General features: G+C 46.4%; 1 long non-coding RNA gene across 2 annotated transcripts; it reads left to right on the top strand.

Annotated features, from left to right (window-relative positions):
* The first annotated feature begins 243 nt into the window (after positions 1–243).
* Positions 244–15,545, top strand: Gm30120. Of its 2 annotated transcripts, XR_001784506.1 has the most exons (5): positions 244–2,723; positions 9,987–10,058; positions 12,546–12,709; positions 13,503–13,749; positions 15,048–15,545. It is a non-coding gene; the product is annotated as a predicted gene, 30120 (long non-coding RNA). The 2 variants fall into 2 exon arrangements; XR_390979.2 differs by having other exon boundaries at positions 13,503–15,545.
* Positions 15,546–15,762: the final 217 nt, after the last annotated feature.

The raw sequence follows: 15,762 nt of genomic DNA, 5'->3' as shown, positions 1-15,762 counted from the left end.
CATCTTCCACATCGACGAGGCCCCTTAGAACTTGCGGTTTCTCCAGGCCATGGGCTTCTGCTCCACTTTTCTTCTTCCTCCTCCTCTGCGTCCTCTCTCTCTCCCATTTTCTCCTTCTCTCCCCCAACTTTCCACTCTACCCTCCCTTCCTCTGTCTAATCATCAGCTCTCCTTTATTTTACAAATTTAGGTGTGAAGCAGGTTTACAAGAAATCACCTGAGTGCAGACTCATTCCTTGTTCACAACCCCTCACAGGAGAACGGAATTAACATCAAATATAATTAGCCCCAGGGATATCCACAATTTATGACGTCAAAACCTTGCCACTTTATCTCTGGACAGACCAGGACTGCTATCCCTAGGCAGCTGCTAGCTAGGGCCATCCTGCCTGGCTGGCAGAACCATGCTCCTCCTAACAAGAGAACTGGGAAGCACTCCTTTATCTAAATTCTACATAGTGTAGCTTAGTTTTTCTTAAGCAACTTTAGTATTACTCCCCGTTTGTCCTAGATGAATACAGTGCCTTTCTCCTTATTTCTGAAACTCCAACAGCTCGAATAGCTAGATCTTTGTGTGTTACTCCACACAAGGTTTTCCCTGACAGCTTTTGGTGATTTCTGATCTGCTTTTTCAAATGGGATACTTTCATTTGGATTCTAGTTGGTTTTCTTCGTGTGTTGCCCTCATTTCTGTTACAATGTTTCAGATGTTGAGTTTTCTAGTTAAAAAGTTTCTGTTCCTTTTCTCGATGTCTATTTTCTGTTAAGAGCTAGTACCTTTCTGTTGGTGGAAGACTAAGTGTTTTGTCCCAGCATCTAGGGCACCTGGCACTGTTAACCCTCCATTTTCTTTTTCCGTGCGAATAGCTCGTCTTTTGCTGGTGTTTCCTGTGATGGAAAGCTTTTGATTCTTTGATGACTGTGCTGTGGGACTCCATCTTCCCATAGCTCTCTGCCATCACTGAGTAGGTCCATACCAGTCCCATCTTGTCATTTCTGCCAAGAGTTCCTATTGTCACTTAAGCTGTTAGGATCTGTCCTCTCTCTGTTCCTTTGGGTGTAGCGCATGCTTGTGCCATGTAGAGGTTATCCTGGGACCCAGGCAGGAGTTTCAGTTAAAACCTCGGCTCCTTCGACCTTCACTCTGCTCTTCTGGGTACACACACACACACACACACACACACACACACACGAAGGGTTATTAGTTATTCCTCCTGTTGCTGTGAAAAATCTCTGACCAGCGCAACTGAAGAAAGGAAAGGTTTATTTTAGCTGCAGGCGTAAGGGTTCAATCCATCACGGCAGGAAGGTGTGAGGACAGGAGCATGAAGCAGCTGGTCACAGGGCATCCACAGTCAGATGTGGTGAAGCAGGGAATGGTGAGTGCGGGTGCCGCACTCCCTTTTTCCGCCCAGCTGCATCGTAGAACAGAGCAAGTTCATACCTGTCTGAACGCAACCACAAACCCATGAGCATTCTATCTATCTAACTTAGCTTTTGAGGCAGGGTCTTTCTGTGTAATCCTGGCTGTCAGAAAATCTCTGTAGACGAGGCTGGCCTCAAACAAACTTACAGGGATCTGCCTCCCGAGTGCTGGGATTAAAGATGTGTGCCACTGCACCTGGCTTTATGAGCATTTTATTTATTCTAAACCCTTCCTTAAGGCTTCATTGTATGTGTATTGGTGTTTTGCCTGTATGTATACTCTGTGCATGGCTGGTACCTGAGGAGGTCAGAAGAGGGCATTAGATCCCCTGGAACTGGAGTTACAGGTGGGTGTGAGCCACCGTGTGTGTGTGTGTGTGTGTGTGTGTGTGTGCTGGGAGTTAAACCTGGGTCCTCTGGATGGGCAGCCAGTGCTGTCAACCACTGAGCCATCTCTCCAGCCCCCATCCATGAACATTGAAATGTTCACCCTATACTTCTAACTGTTGGGGTGTCTGTTACACAACCTGGGAACTTCAGACTGTGTACAACTGTGCTCTCCCAAGTCTACGTTCCACCTCCTCTCCGCCTGATGCCCTTCCCCCACTGTGTTTGATGCCTTTGGATATTCATTCCATTACGAACAGTGGCCAGCCAGGTGTGGAGTCCAAACTGTCAATAGTGATAATGCAAAGTAAAGCCTTTATGTCTGGCTTTGAGTAAAATGTTTCAGCAGAGCCTATGCTAAGTTTGGGTCGATCCATAGAGGCTGAGAAGTATTTTGAGGCTGTTTGAACTTAGAGAAGAAATGTTGTGTCTCTCGAAGGTCCGCACTTGGTGCTACCTGAGAGCTTGCCGCCACACAAACCTTGATCCTAAGACACGCGTGGCAAACCTGGAGTTCTTCCTCTTGATTTCCGGCTAGCCGTGATCAAAGCGACTGAAGTTCGTATGGGTCATTTGCTCTCTCTGGTAGCAAAGGAAAGAAAACCAACCTTGGTAGTTGGAACCTTTCCCAGACCTAATTAATTTTGTCTAATGATTGAATAAACGTAACTGGCGTGAGCTAGATGTGGTCCAGCCTTTTTTTTTTTTTTTCCCAAGAAGGCCGAACCTCTCTGCATCCTTTGAAAAATGAAGGTTTAGCATCTTGGTGAGCTTCTCTCTCTAGTGCGGCACCTACAACTGACATCAGTTCGACAGAGGGAAACTGTGCCTTGAGATCAAAATCAAAGAGCCTGAAGCGACATCTCGGTGATTAAGAACGTGCATTGCTCTGGCTGAGGATGTGAGTTCAGGTGGGTGTTCATGCCTGCCTGTAACTCCAGCTCCAGGGGAATCCGATGCCCTCTTCTGGCCTCTGTGGGGACTCACACACATGCTTAGCACAATGTAACAGGCTCCAGGCAGCTTGATAGGGCTCAGAGATTAGAAGCTGTGGCTGCTCTTGCAAAGGACCTGGCTTTGGTTCTCAGCCTCCACACGGCAGCTCACAACTGCCCGGAAGTCCAGTACCAGCAGATTTGGTCCCCCCGAGGCAGGCATGCATATGTATATATATGTACATATATACATGAAATAAATATAAGCGAATAAAATATAAATAAATTGTTCTTAAAGAAAGTAACAGGATGCAGGTGGGTGTCACCCAGAGACGTCACACTGGTTTGGGAAGTAGTTCTAGTGGTTAGCCAGGATGGCTTCAGCCTCTTTCTCCTGTTGCCAAAGCTTCACCAACTCCTGGAGCCTCAGCTTTAAAGACAGACTATTGGCAGCCAGTAGGGTGGGGGTTTTCTGCTCCAGAATCATAGCTCTAACCAGAGCGCATCATCTCCCGTGCGTTCTCCCCTCTTGACTTTCCACCAGTCCACGGTCAGCACAGCCTGACATGTCCCAGAAACTATCATGTTGCTTAGGGGTTTTGGGGGGGTGGGGCATGGGATTCAGGGAGTAATTTGCAAATGAAGGCTCAAGTCTGGCTGTCCTTGTGGGGACCCCACATTCCTTTCTCTCTGCATGATGTTCACTCTTCCCTGCCAGATGGTCTCGGGCGGAATGTTGTGGGTATGACAGAGATGAAGTTGGAAAAATTGTCAGGCACTTTTGTAACTTTAACTTTTTTCAGCCATATTTTTAATGATGGTTCTTAAGCACTCTAACCTCTCTTTTAGCCCATTACCCTCCAGAGGGAGTGGGAAAGAAAGGATACAGGGGAAGTGGACCTGTTTAGAAAGGTTCTTTGGAGCGGCTCCTGTCTGTGTTGTCTGGAAATCAGCCATTCAGTTCACAGGTCATCAGTGGGAGCTCGATCCACTCGCAAACTCTTCACGGATAGATACATCAGCAGCCCAGTTCAGTAGAGTCAGGCGAGCAAACAGGAATCAGCAGAGGTGACACGACCTAGCAGAGACAGCCAGGCCTCAGAGTCAACAGGAAGGACCAGGAGGAATGCCAGGAAAAGTTCTTGGCTGTGCCTCTTCCAGGGAAGCAAAGATCAGAGAAAACTCGAGATCCACAAGTGTTGCACAGCTAGCTCTATGAGCAAGCCTAGCTCAGCCTCCGTCCCTGTCTGTCGAGTCCTGTTTACGTGCCCTCCAAACATCATGTGTCCTTCACGTGTCTTGCCTCAGCACAAGCACTGTCTCGGCTGACATCACTCTGCTAGTCAGCTGGAGTCTGGGGAAGCAGCAAGAAACTGCAGCACACCACCAGAAGTTTTTTTTGGTGCATTTCTGTCTATGGAGTCCTGACAAATGCAGCTTAATTAACCAAATGTAAGGTGGATCAATACATTTATGCCATTAAGAAAGAATCCTTCATCACCTGTCCTTTCACAGGCTTACTTTAGCAGAACATCCTTTCACCTGTGTCTGCTTCAGCTAACTGTTCCTTCACGTGTTTGCCCCAGCAAAGCACCATCCAACTGACTTTCCAAAGAACCCCAAAGTTTCAATTTCACAGTTTCATACCATTCTTAAGAAGTTCCAAGACAGAATTAAGTCACTGGAGGGCCTTTCCATCTGAGGTACCCAGAAGCAGTCTTCCATCCAAGGGACACCTTACAATGTGGTAGCCAAAGGACTCTGGTGTGACACATGGAGGCAGACAAACGTGTGTGAATGGAGGCTGAGCAGAATTCAAGCAGAGGTGGTGACCCCTCTGCTGGATGACAATGGTAACCGCTTGCAGGTCTGCAGCCACAGAACACCACAGTAAAAACGAGTGTGGGCCTGAGGCTGTGGGCTCTGTTGGCACAGTATTTGCCCAGCATGTATGAAGCCCTGGGTTCCGTTCGCACAACTACAAGAACTAGGTATGCTGGTGCAGGCTGTGATCCCAGCACTAGGGAGGTAAAGGCAGGAAGATCAGAAGTTCAAGGGCATCTCAGTTAAATAGCAACTTCAAGACCAGCCTGTACTACATCAGTCTCTGCACACACACCCCTTATATATGTGCATGAGTGCATCTGTGTGTGTGCATGCGTGCCATTGCAGCTGAGACTGGAGATGCATCTCAGTAATAGAGTGCTTGCCTAGCATAGAGAAGACCGTGGGTTCTAATTCTAGCATGACTATGCACACACACACATACACACACATACATACATACATACATACATACACACATACATACATATACACATGCATACATACACATACATACACACATACATACACACACAGAAACACATAAACAGACATACATACACACAGAAACACATAAACAGACATACATACACACAGAAACACATAAACAGACATATATACACACATATATACATGCATACCCACATACACATATATACACACATATACACATATACATACACCTACAGACACACACAGACACACATACATACACACACATACACACACATAAACACATAAACAGACATACACACACATATATACATGCATACCCACATACACATATATACACACATATACATACATACATACATACACACACAGAAACACATAGACATACGCACACACATATACATGCATACCCACATACACATATATACACACATATACATACATACATACATACATACATATACACACATACACACACAGAAACACATAGACATACACACACACATATATACATTCATGCCCACATACACATATAGACAGACATACACATACAGACACATACATAGACACACACATACACACACCTAGAATTTAAAACCCATTAGAAGTGAACTTAGGTCAGTGATCATTCTTTTAAAATGAAGCCACTTCAGGGTTGCAGTGTAAAGGTTGAGAACTGTGTGTCCTGAGAGATTCATGCTGTTATGGAGTTTGCTCTGCTCTCACTTCCCTCTTAAGCTGAGAACCGTGTGAAAACTCTAAGGGCCTTCCAGCCCCTCACTGGGCAGTCTCTCTGGCACTCACAACTGCTTGACCTCTTCCTGGCATTGCTGCTGGAGCAGATTAATGATTCAATCACCACCCTTGGAAAGAACTTAGAGGTGTAGATTGTCAACTCTAACCACCACCCTTAGAAAACATTTGGAAAAGTAAAGTTGTTAATGAAGCTAGGCTAAGATGTTTTTGCTACTGCTTCTGATGTAGAAAACCTTAGGGGGCAATTTGAAGTTCAGAAATGCACGTTCTTATTAGTTAAGCTAGGACCTTTATGATCAGGGAACAAGAACAATGGCAGCACTGGCTGGCGTGACTCTCACTGAGGCTGGACCGGTGACAATTGATTTCTTGTGCCCATTTTGCCCTCAGCTTCCTGATGTGATTTAGTAAGAATTGCTGACGAGTAGATATGTATTCTGAAGATTTAAAATACATGTGATTGATTTTTATGTAAAAGCTTACATTTGTGATTCTTTTAAGATTTTTATAAGATTACTTTTAAAGATAAATAATAAAAATAATTGATCCTTTCTTTGTAACCTGCCAGTAATAGAAACTGGCTGAGAAAATTACCTCACCTGCTCACAGATTGTTAATCTCTTACAAGTTCCTTGGTTATGAATGTATGTGGGTTCTGGGCAATAATTTGTTTTCTTAACCTGTAGTACATAATGTTATTTCTTGTAAAAGTATTGAAGAACACACTGGTTTTTTTCATAGTCATTCACTAGAAGAAAAATAGAACACAATCACATTGTAACTTTATACTGCTTGGCAGGTTTCGTTGCGATGTATAAACCGTGGGAGACAGAATAAAGTTGTTGGAACATTGTTCCTTCCATCCATCAACTATATGTATGTGTGTATACATGTATGTGTATGTATGTATATATGCAAAGTTTGTGTGGGAGTATGTTGGAACTTCGTTCCTTCTACCCTCCAAGTCTATATGTATACATGTATGTGTAAGTATTTGTGTAAAGTTTGTGTGGGAATGTACTGGAATTCTGTTTCATCCATCAGGTGTGTGTGTGTGTGTGTGTGTGTGTGTGTGTGTGTGTGTGTGTGTGTGTAAAGCTTGTTTGGGTGCATACTGGAGCTTGCTCCCATCAACCAACTGTGTGTATGTCTGTATGTACATATGTGTATTGTGAAATGCTTGGAATTTGCTTGTTGGACCTTTGCTCCATCCATTCTATGTGTGAATATGTGTATGTATGTATGCATGCATGTATGAATTTGTACATATGAAGTTATTCTGCCTTTTGTTTCATTTACTCAGTGTGTATTATGTGCATGTGTGGTATGAATTTTCTCTCTTTCCTTCTCTTTCTCAAAGACCTCAAGCAGTTAAAAGAATTCAGAGTCTAAGCTGGGCAGTGGTGGCACAGGCCTTTAATCCCAGCACTTGGGAGGCAGAGGCAGGTGGATTTTTGAGTTCAAGGCCAGCCTGGTCTACAGAGTGAGTTCCAGGACAGTCAGGGCTACACAGAGAAACCCTGTCTTGAAAAACCAAAAAACAAAACAAAACAAAAAAACAAAAAAAAAGGAAAGAAAGAAAGAAAAAAAGAAAAAAGTTCAGAGTCTCTCACTGACCACAGGGAGTGCCAGCTCAGTGAATCAAGCTTTGTTCCCTCAGAGAAAAGTCTGCTGAGTAATTTCTCTAACTGCTGGCTGCCATAGGGAGCAGCCCCCGTCAGTTTCTAGACTAGTTCTGGCATCTGCTCTTAGCACTGACCCCTTGCCTGCCTGCCTCAGTTTACCCACCCCACGGATGCCAAAGCCGGTAATTGGCACAGCTCCAAGATGGTTCTGTTGCCCTCCTGCCCCACTTGCCCTGACTCTCCAAATGTGCTGCACCCACGTTTGGGCTCAGCCTCTGACGTGTCACCGGTGAGTCATGGCTCTTGCTCATTCCGGAGCACGGTTGGCATCCTGGTTTGTACCAGAAGATGCCAGCAGCCTCACTTCCATCCTGCTGTGTCTGGGCCTCATCCCTATGGCATGATCTCTGCCTTCTGCAGGAGCCACCCTGGTGACCTTGTCTCAAACAAACCAAAATCTTGATAGAAGGGTAGACCTCACATATGATTTTGAGTGTCAACTTGACACAAGCTGAGTTATCACAGAGAAAGGAGCCTCCTTTGAAGAGATGCCTCCATGAGATCCATCTGTAAGGCATTGTCTTAGTCAGGGTTTCTATTCCTGCACAAACACCATGACCAAGAAGCAGTTGGGGAGGAATGGGTTTATTCAGCTTATACTTTGCACATTGCTGTTTATCACCAAAGAAAGTCAGGACTGGAACTCAAGCAGGTCAGGAAGTAGGAGCTGATGCAGAGGCCATGGAGGGATGTTTCTTACTGGCTTGCTTCCCCTGGCTTACTCAGCCTGCTCTCTTATAGAACCTGAGACTACCAGCCCAGGGATGGTCACACCCACAAGGGGCCTTTCCCCCTAGATTACTAACTGAGGAAATGCCTTACAGCTGGATCTCATGGAGGCATTTCCTCAAGGGAGGCTCCTTTCTCTGTGATAACTCCAGCTTGTGTCAAGTTGACACAAAACTAGCCAGTACAATTGGCCCCTTGTCAACTTGACACACAAACACATCATTAGTAAGCCTCAACCCTTACATTCTTATTCATCCCCAAGGTCTAAATAACTTTAAAAGTCCCACAGTCTTTGCAAATTCTTAAAATTTTTACAATTAAAAGTCTCTTAACTGTGGGCTCCACTAAAATACTTCCTTCGAGAGGAAAAACCATCAGGACACAGTCACAATCAAGAGCAAAAATTAAATGCCAACTGCCCAATGTCTAGGATCCAACTCACGATCTTCTGGGCTCCTCCAAGGGCTTGGGTCACTTCTCCAGCCCTGTCCTTTGTAGCACACACTTTGTCTTCTAGGCTCCAGCTGCCTGTACTCCATTGCTGCTGCTGTTCTTGGTGGTCATCTCATGGTACTGGCATCTTCAATACACTGCATGACCCCTTCAGTCTTGGGCCATCAATTCCAACTGAAGCTGCACCTTCACCAATGGCCTTCCATGGCCTCTCACAGTGCCAAGCCTCAGCCACTCTTCATGACCCCTTCGTGCCTTCAAAACCAGTACCACCTGGGTGACTCTTTCACATTACCAAGTCCTGCTGCAGCACGAATTAAAACCTTGGCTATCTCTGGAACACAGCCTCTTTGTGCTTTCAGAAAACATTTCCCAGAAGATGTCACCTCAATGATGCTGGTCTCTTTTTAATCACAGCTAATTTCTTAGCTCCAGCTAACCAGCATCAATAGTCCCAGTAATGCAAAGGTTTCACTTTACTAGTTCTGGTATCTTGTTAATCACAGCTGATTCTTCAGCCCCAGCTAACCAGAACCACTGAATCTTCACAATCAAAATAGCAATGGTCCTGAAAAGAGTCTTTAATCTTCCCTTTGAAACTTCACAAGCCAGGCCTCCATCTTCTGCACTGTTGGAAACATTATCTTCCAAGCTCCTACACAACATCCCACAGAGCTCTTAACACTGAATGGACCTGCTAGCCCAAAGTTCCAAAGTCCTTCCACAATCCTCCCCAAAAGATGGTCAGGTTGTCACAGGAATACCCCACTTCTGGTACCAATTTGTCTTAGTCAGGGTTTCTATTCCTGCACAAACATCATGACCAAGAAGCAGTTGGGGAGGAAAGGGCTTATTCAGCTTATACTTTGCACACTGCTCTTTATCACCAAAGGAAGTCAGGACTGGAACTCAAGCAGGTCAGGAAGCAGGAGCTGATGCAGAGGCCATGGAGGGATGTTCCTTACTGGCTTGCTTCCCCTGGCTTGCTCAACCTGCTCTCTTATAAAACCTAAGACTACCAGCCCAGGGATGGTCCCGCCCACAACCCCCAGAGGCTGTTCCCTATATAATCCAGACATTTTAGTTACCTACCCTCTCTGCCTCTTTTGCACCTTTGGCTTCTGGCTCTGTACTTGGCTCTCCTCTCTCCCTGCCCCCCCCCACGTGCTTCAGGGTCAAGACCACTCCTCTAGACTCTCCCAGATGTGTCTGCCTCTGGCTATGCTCTCCCAGGTGTCTATAATAAATTTTCCCTCCACCATACGTAGGAACGGGCATGTCCTTTTATTTTTTTTTCCTTTTTATTTATTTATTTTCATCCAATGTCATGTGTGTGCAGGTGCCCACCCAGAACAGAAAAGGATGCCGAGTCTCCTGGAGCTGGAATTACAGTCACTGTAAGCTGCTCTCGGTGAGTCCTCTTCAGGAGCAACAAATGCTCTTATTTTCTAAGCCATCATTTCAACCCTGTCTCCTACTTAAACAACAACAACAAAATAACAAAAGAGACAGGTTCTTGCTGTGTAGCCCAGGTTGGCCCCACACTCCCAACCTTCCCGACTTAACCTCCTGAATGCTGAGATTATAGGTGTGTACCACCATGCTTAGATGGAACATGCTCTCTTGCAGAGCCAGGTCTTTCTGTGCAGTCGTCTACAAGGATAATCATGTAGACAAGATAAAAACAGGAGCTAAGTCTGTAGCACACTCAGAGATCACAGGAAAAATGATCAAGGTCACTGAGAAATAGTGTTGGTGCTCCAGGGTATGCTTGACAATTGATTGATTGATTGATTGATTGATTGAGACACTGCAGGATGAATTTAGGCTTCTCAACAGCAGGGGATCATCTGTTGAAGGTCTGAACTCTGAACTGCTTTTCAGAATCTCTCTTTCTCTCTTTTTTTTTGGGGGGGGGGGTGGGTCAAGACAGGGTTTCTCTGTATAGCCCCGGCTGTCCTGGAACTCACTTTGTAGACCAGGCTGGCCTCGAACTAAGAAATCTGCCTACCTCTGCCTTCCAAGTGCTGGGATTAAAGGTGTGCGACACCACGCCCGTCTTCTCTCTCTTTTTTTAAAGATGTATTTAATGTATATGAGTGCACTGTAGCTGTCTTCAGACACACCAGAAGAGGGCATCGGATCCCATTACAGATGGTTGTGAGCCACCATGTGGTTGCTGGGAATTGAACTCAGGACCTCTGGAAGAGCAGCCTGTGCTCTTAACCACTGAGCCATCTCTCCAACCCCTCTACATAAGTTTTTACTCATTTACTTTTACTTTATGTGTATGTTTGTGAGACTGCTTGAGTTTATGTACACCACGTGTGTATGAGGAGGCTGTGGAGGCCAGAAGAGGGTGTCGGATCCCCTTGGATCTGGAGTCAAGTGTGCTGTGAGCCCAGCTCCTCTGCAAGAGCAACCAGTGCTCCTAACAACTGAGCCATCTCACCACCTTCCTAAGCTGCTATTTTTAATGGGATTTTTTTCCCATTCATATCATTGTGTTGTGCTTGATTTAGAAAGACCAAGGTTTCTAAATGTTTGTTGTTCCTATCAAAACATTTAAACGACATTTTAATTAATTTTAGCGTGTGTGTGTTGGGGGGGGGGCGGGGTGAATACCACAGTGTGCATATGGATTTCAGGGGACAGCTTGCAGGAGTTGTGGGTTCCGGGGGACCTGACTCAGCTTGTCAAGTACCCAGGTACCCACGGATGTCTCGCTGGGTGACAGGTACCCATGGAGCCCTTTGAATGACCCTTTGCTGTGTCAAGACAGTGTCACTGTGCAGGCCTGGCCCACCCTGGAACTGACTGTGTAGATCAGCTGGGCGAGGCTCACTGTTGCCTGCACACCTTAGATGTTGTGATGACTGATCAGATGCTAACACACACACCTCTGGCAGGTTTGCATGTAGAGAAATGTGTTTAAATCAGGCCTACAGTGACAATGTTCTTGTTTTAAGACAAGATTTTTTTTTAACTACACTGCTTTTGTGTTTGTGTGTGTGTGTGTTCATGTGTGTGAGCATGTGCACATGAATGTCATGGTACAAATGTGGAGGCCAAGGGACAATTTGCAGGAGTTAGTTCCCTCCTCCTGTGTGGGTCCTGGGGATCAAACTCAGGTTCTCGGTAGCCCAGGCTGGCCTCTAACTTACTGGGTAGCCGAGGAGTCACCCTGAGCTTCTCCTCCAAGCGCAGGGCTCCCAGTTCTCCACCACACCTGATTCTAATGCAGTGCTGATCTTCGCACAGGTGAGGCCAGCACAAAGGCAATGAGCTATGTGTCATCCCCAGCCCTGTGTTGACTGTGTGTGGGCAGTGAGCCTCGCCCCTTTCTATCCCTTAGAAGTGACAGGGAAGAAGTGAGTCAGAGTTGACCACAGGGCAGGAAGCTCAGGATAGACCGTATCAGAAAGTGAAGGCTTCAGGGATGCAATGCCTGTTACAATCACTAACTGGTCAATCATCGTTAATTCAAAGGTAACCACCATCTGACACGGTTAAAACTGGGAAACAGCTCTTGCAAAGGAGAGACAAGAGTTTGTATTGTCCAATCTGTTTCATTTGCAAAAATCACTAGTTTGCTTAAGAATTTCAGATCTGAGGGACTGGAGAGGTGGCTCTGCAGTTGAAAAGCACTGGCTGCTCTTGTAGAGGACCAGGGTTTGGCTCCCAGCATCCACACAGCAACACATCCACTGCCTGATACTCTAGCTCCGGGGTGGGGTGGGGGGATCTGATGCCCTCTTCTGGCCTGCATGGGCACCAGCACACGGGTGCATGTGTACACACGCAAAGAGACGCATAAAATAAAACTTTAAAAAAAAAATAATTTCAGAAGCAATTAGATTAACATGGCAGTAAGTAGACTGCTCCCTCTACTTTCCAGGCCTGCCTGTACCCCACGGAAGTTGGAACATATTGGAATAACTGCACCCATGGCTGTCAAGGACTACCTGGGCCTCTGGACTAACATGGCAGGAATTGTAACTTCTTCCTCAGCTTTCTCAACGGCAGTTTTATTTATGCATTTCCTTTCTTCAGTCTGTTTTGGTAAATTATGCTTTTCCTAGAAGATTGTAATAGGTTTTCACCAGCGCGATAGGCCAGATCAGATCACCGTAAAAGTAAATAGGTGCACGTTTATTGGGCGCAGCTCCTGGGTGGGTTCGCAGGTCCCAGAGAACAGAGCCAGGGAAACCACGAGCCCAGGCTAAGGCCAGGGGGTTTATAGATCTCGGGCGATGATGTATCAGCCAGGAGCCGGAACTGTGCCCAAATATAGTCAAAAGCTGATCGCTTACACGGGTGGGCTGGCAGATTGCATCAGCTGCTGGAAATGCGGAACTGAGATTTGGGGGCCTTTTGGGGGGGGGTATCCGAGACAGGGTTTCTCTGTGCAGCCCTGGCTGTCCTGGAACTCACTCTGGAGACCAGGTTGGCCTCGAACTCAGAAATTCACCTGCCTCTGCCTCCCAAGTGCTGGGACTAAAGGCGTGCGCCACCACACCCGCCTTTGGGGCCCTTCTTTTGTTCAGAGTTTTTCAGTGTGCGAGGGTTTGGGCGGAGATTAGACGGGGCTCCCCAGGCCACGCAGGGGTGAGCAGTGGACTCCAAGCTCCAACCAAACAGCTTGATCATTTTTTTCCTAGCAGGAATCTCTTCCTAGAAATCGTGTGTGTATGTGTGTGTGTGTGTGTGTGTGTGTGTGTGTGTGTGTGTGTTTATGTGTATGTGTTTACATGTATATGTGTATGTAGAGGTGCCTGTGGAGGACAGAGGACAAACTTGAGTGTCGTTCTGCCCTCCACGTTGATTCCTTGAGATGAATTCTCTTTCTGGCTAGGCTGGCTGGCCGTCAAGCGCCATGGAGCCAACTGCTCTCCATCTCCCCGTGCTAGAATTGCGTCTGCGCAGTAGGTCACCCAGCCTCTTGACGTTGGCTCTGGGCTCGAACTGGAGTTCTCCGGCCATCATTTTTCCACAGTGAGCATCTCACCAACGGAGTCTTCATCTAACCATTGTTCCTGGGTTTTTGAGACACAGTCTGGACACATAGTTCGGGCTAGCTTAGAACTCAATGCTGAGACCAGGTTGGCGTCAAACTTGGAACAGTCCTCCTGCCTTAGCCTCGGGAATGCTAGGGTTATAAGCACATACCAGCAGGCTTGGCTCTAGCAATTTCTTGGAACATGGTGAGATTTCAGGCTACATTAACTACATGGAGCTTGGATCTGAAACAGCCCGTGGGAGTGCCGCCGTGAGATGGGTTCCATCCCCAGGACTGCATACACCCTGTGTGGTGGAGGCAGGAGGATCAGGAGTTCAGAATTAGGCTGATCTACATAATGAGCCTGGGTTACATGAGACCATCTCTCAAAAACCAAACAAAGCCACGTGTCATGCATGCTTTAGAATGGTCTTAGTTACTTAAATTGCTGTCTCTAATTTTCATTCTCTGCCCAAGACCATGTTTTCTTCTGATGGGCTGATTGCACGTGGTTAGGAACTTCCTGGTTCCGTCTAATTGAGACCAAGTTAACATCTGAGGGTATAGACCCTGGCCAACAGTGTGATCTCCTTAGTCCCCAGAAGATGACCATCATTTTCCCTTCTTGTCTGCAAGAAGACAGGTGATAATTAAATGACTCCTGGCACCTCTTCATCCTGGAGTCTCCCTGGTCCCAGGTAGCCACCCACACAATGGTGGTGTCTACCGCCCTCTTGTGGCGGAGGGAGTTTTTGTTCTTTCCAGTTTCTCATCTGACAAAAAGTTCCAACAGCAGGGTGGCAGAAGTGAGTGGGTGAGTGTGGGTGTCAAATATTTACATCTGAGCATCGCGCTAAGTGACATTAGGGGTAAATGCGGAGGAGGATCCAGAGACCCCGGTAAGCTGAACACCTTTAAGCAAGATCCAGGTTGCCAAATGAGGTGGGTTTGGCCAAATGCTGCTTGTTTTCTAATGTTAATTTGGGTCCCCAAAACTGCAAGTAGTGTCTGTAAGTAGCTTCTGGGAACCTGCCCCCAATGGAATCTGACTGTTAAATAAAAATGCCAACAGCCAAGCTGGGGAGGACAGACAGAGGTCGGGTATTTTTAATTTCCTGGGGCTTGGGACAGACGGAGAAGGGTAGCTACCATGTGAAGGAGCCGGGAGAGTGTGGCCAGAGAGGATTGCCCAGCTGGGTCCAGGGCAGCGAAGAGAGAACAGAGATTATTGGCACGTGGAGGTTAGGCAGTGGCCCAGCTATTGAGCTACTTAAGGCCTATCAAAATATAAAGGCTGTGTGGGGGGAGGGGGAGGAATGTCTTTCTTTGGGGAACATATATCATTGAGGCGGGTGGTGAGCCTGCCACTGGGACTTATTAATTAATTATTTAATTCAACAGCCAAACAACCAGAGACCTGTTTCAGCGTGTTGAAGAGCCCAGATGCAGATCTCAACAGAGAGTTACCCACGTGTCATCTGTCATCGGAGATGCTCTGTACAGATATGCCCAAAACAAATATGGTGCTCACGACTGAAGACCGGGCTTTTCTGGTTTTGTGATTTGAGAGACTTTGGGATCCTAGAATGAAGGTCTTCTGGTATTTATATTGGAATATGGTTTTTTGTTGCTTTTGCTACTGTTCAAGTTTTACGACTTGTTTTCATTTATGTATGCATTTGTGTAGAAAGCATACCAAGTGTATGCAGATGCCTGCAGTAGCCAGAAGAGGGCGTCAGATCCCTGGAGCTGGAGTTACAGGTGAGCCACCAAGCATGGGTGCTTGGTTCCTCTGCAAGAGCACTATGCACTCTCGACTGCGGTTCTAGTGGATATATTTTTTAAATCATCATCATCAAAGCTGGGCAGTGGCGGCGCACGCCTTTAATCCCAGCACTCGGGAGGCAGAGGCAGGCGGATTTCTGAGTTCGAGGCCAGCCTGGTCTACAGAGTGAGTTCCAGGATAGCCAGGTCTATACAGAGAAACCCTGTCTCGAAAACAAACAAACAAACAAACATCATCATCGTCAACATCATCATTATTATTTAGTAGTGGTGTTACGGTATTTTTGACTACATGCGTCTCTGAACCACATTGTGCAGTCCCCAGGCAGGC

This window comes from Mus musculus, chromosome 4 (genome assembly GCF_000001635.26).
Source record: "Mus musculus strain C57BL/6J chromosome 4, GRCm38.p6 C57BL/6J".
Classification (NCBI taxonomy): domain Eukaryota; kingdom Metazoa; phylum Chordata; class Mammalia; order Rodentia; family Muridae; genus Mus; species Mus musculus.
The sequence above is the reverse complement of the archived record's forward strand: the minus strand, read 5'-3'. Positions and strand labels throughout refer to the sequence as shown.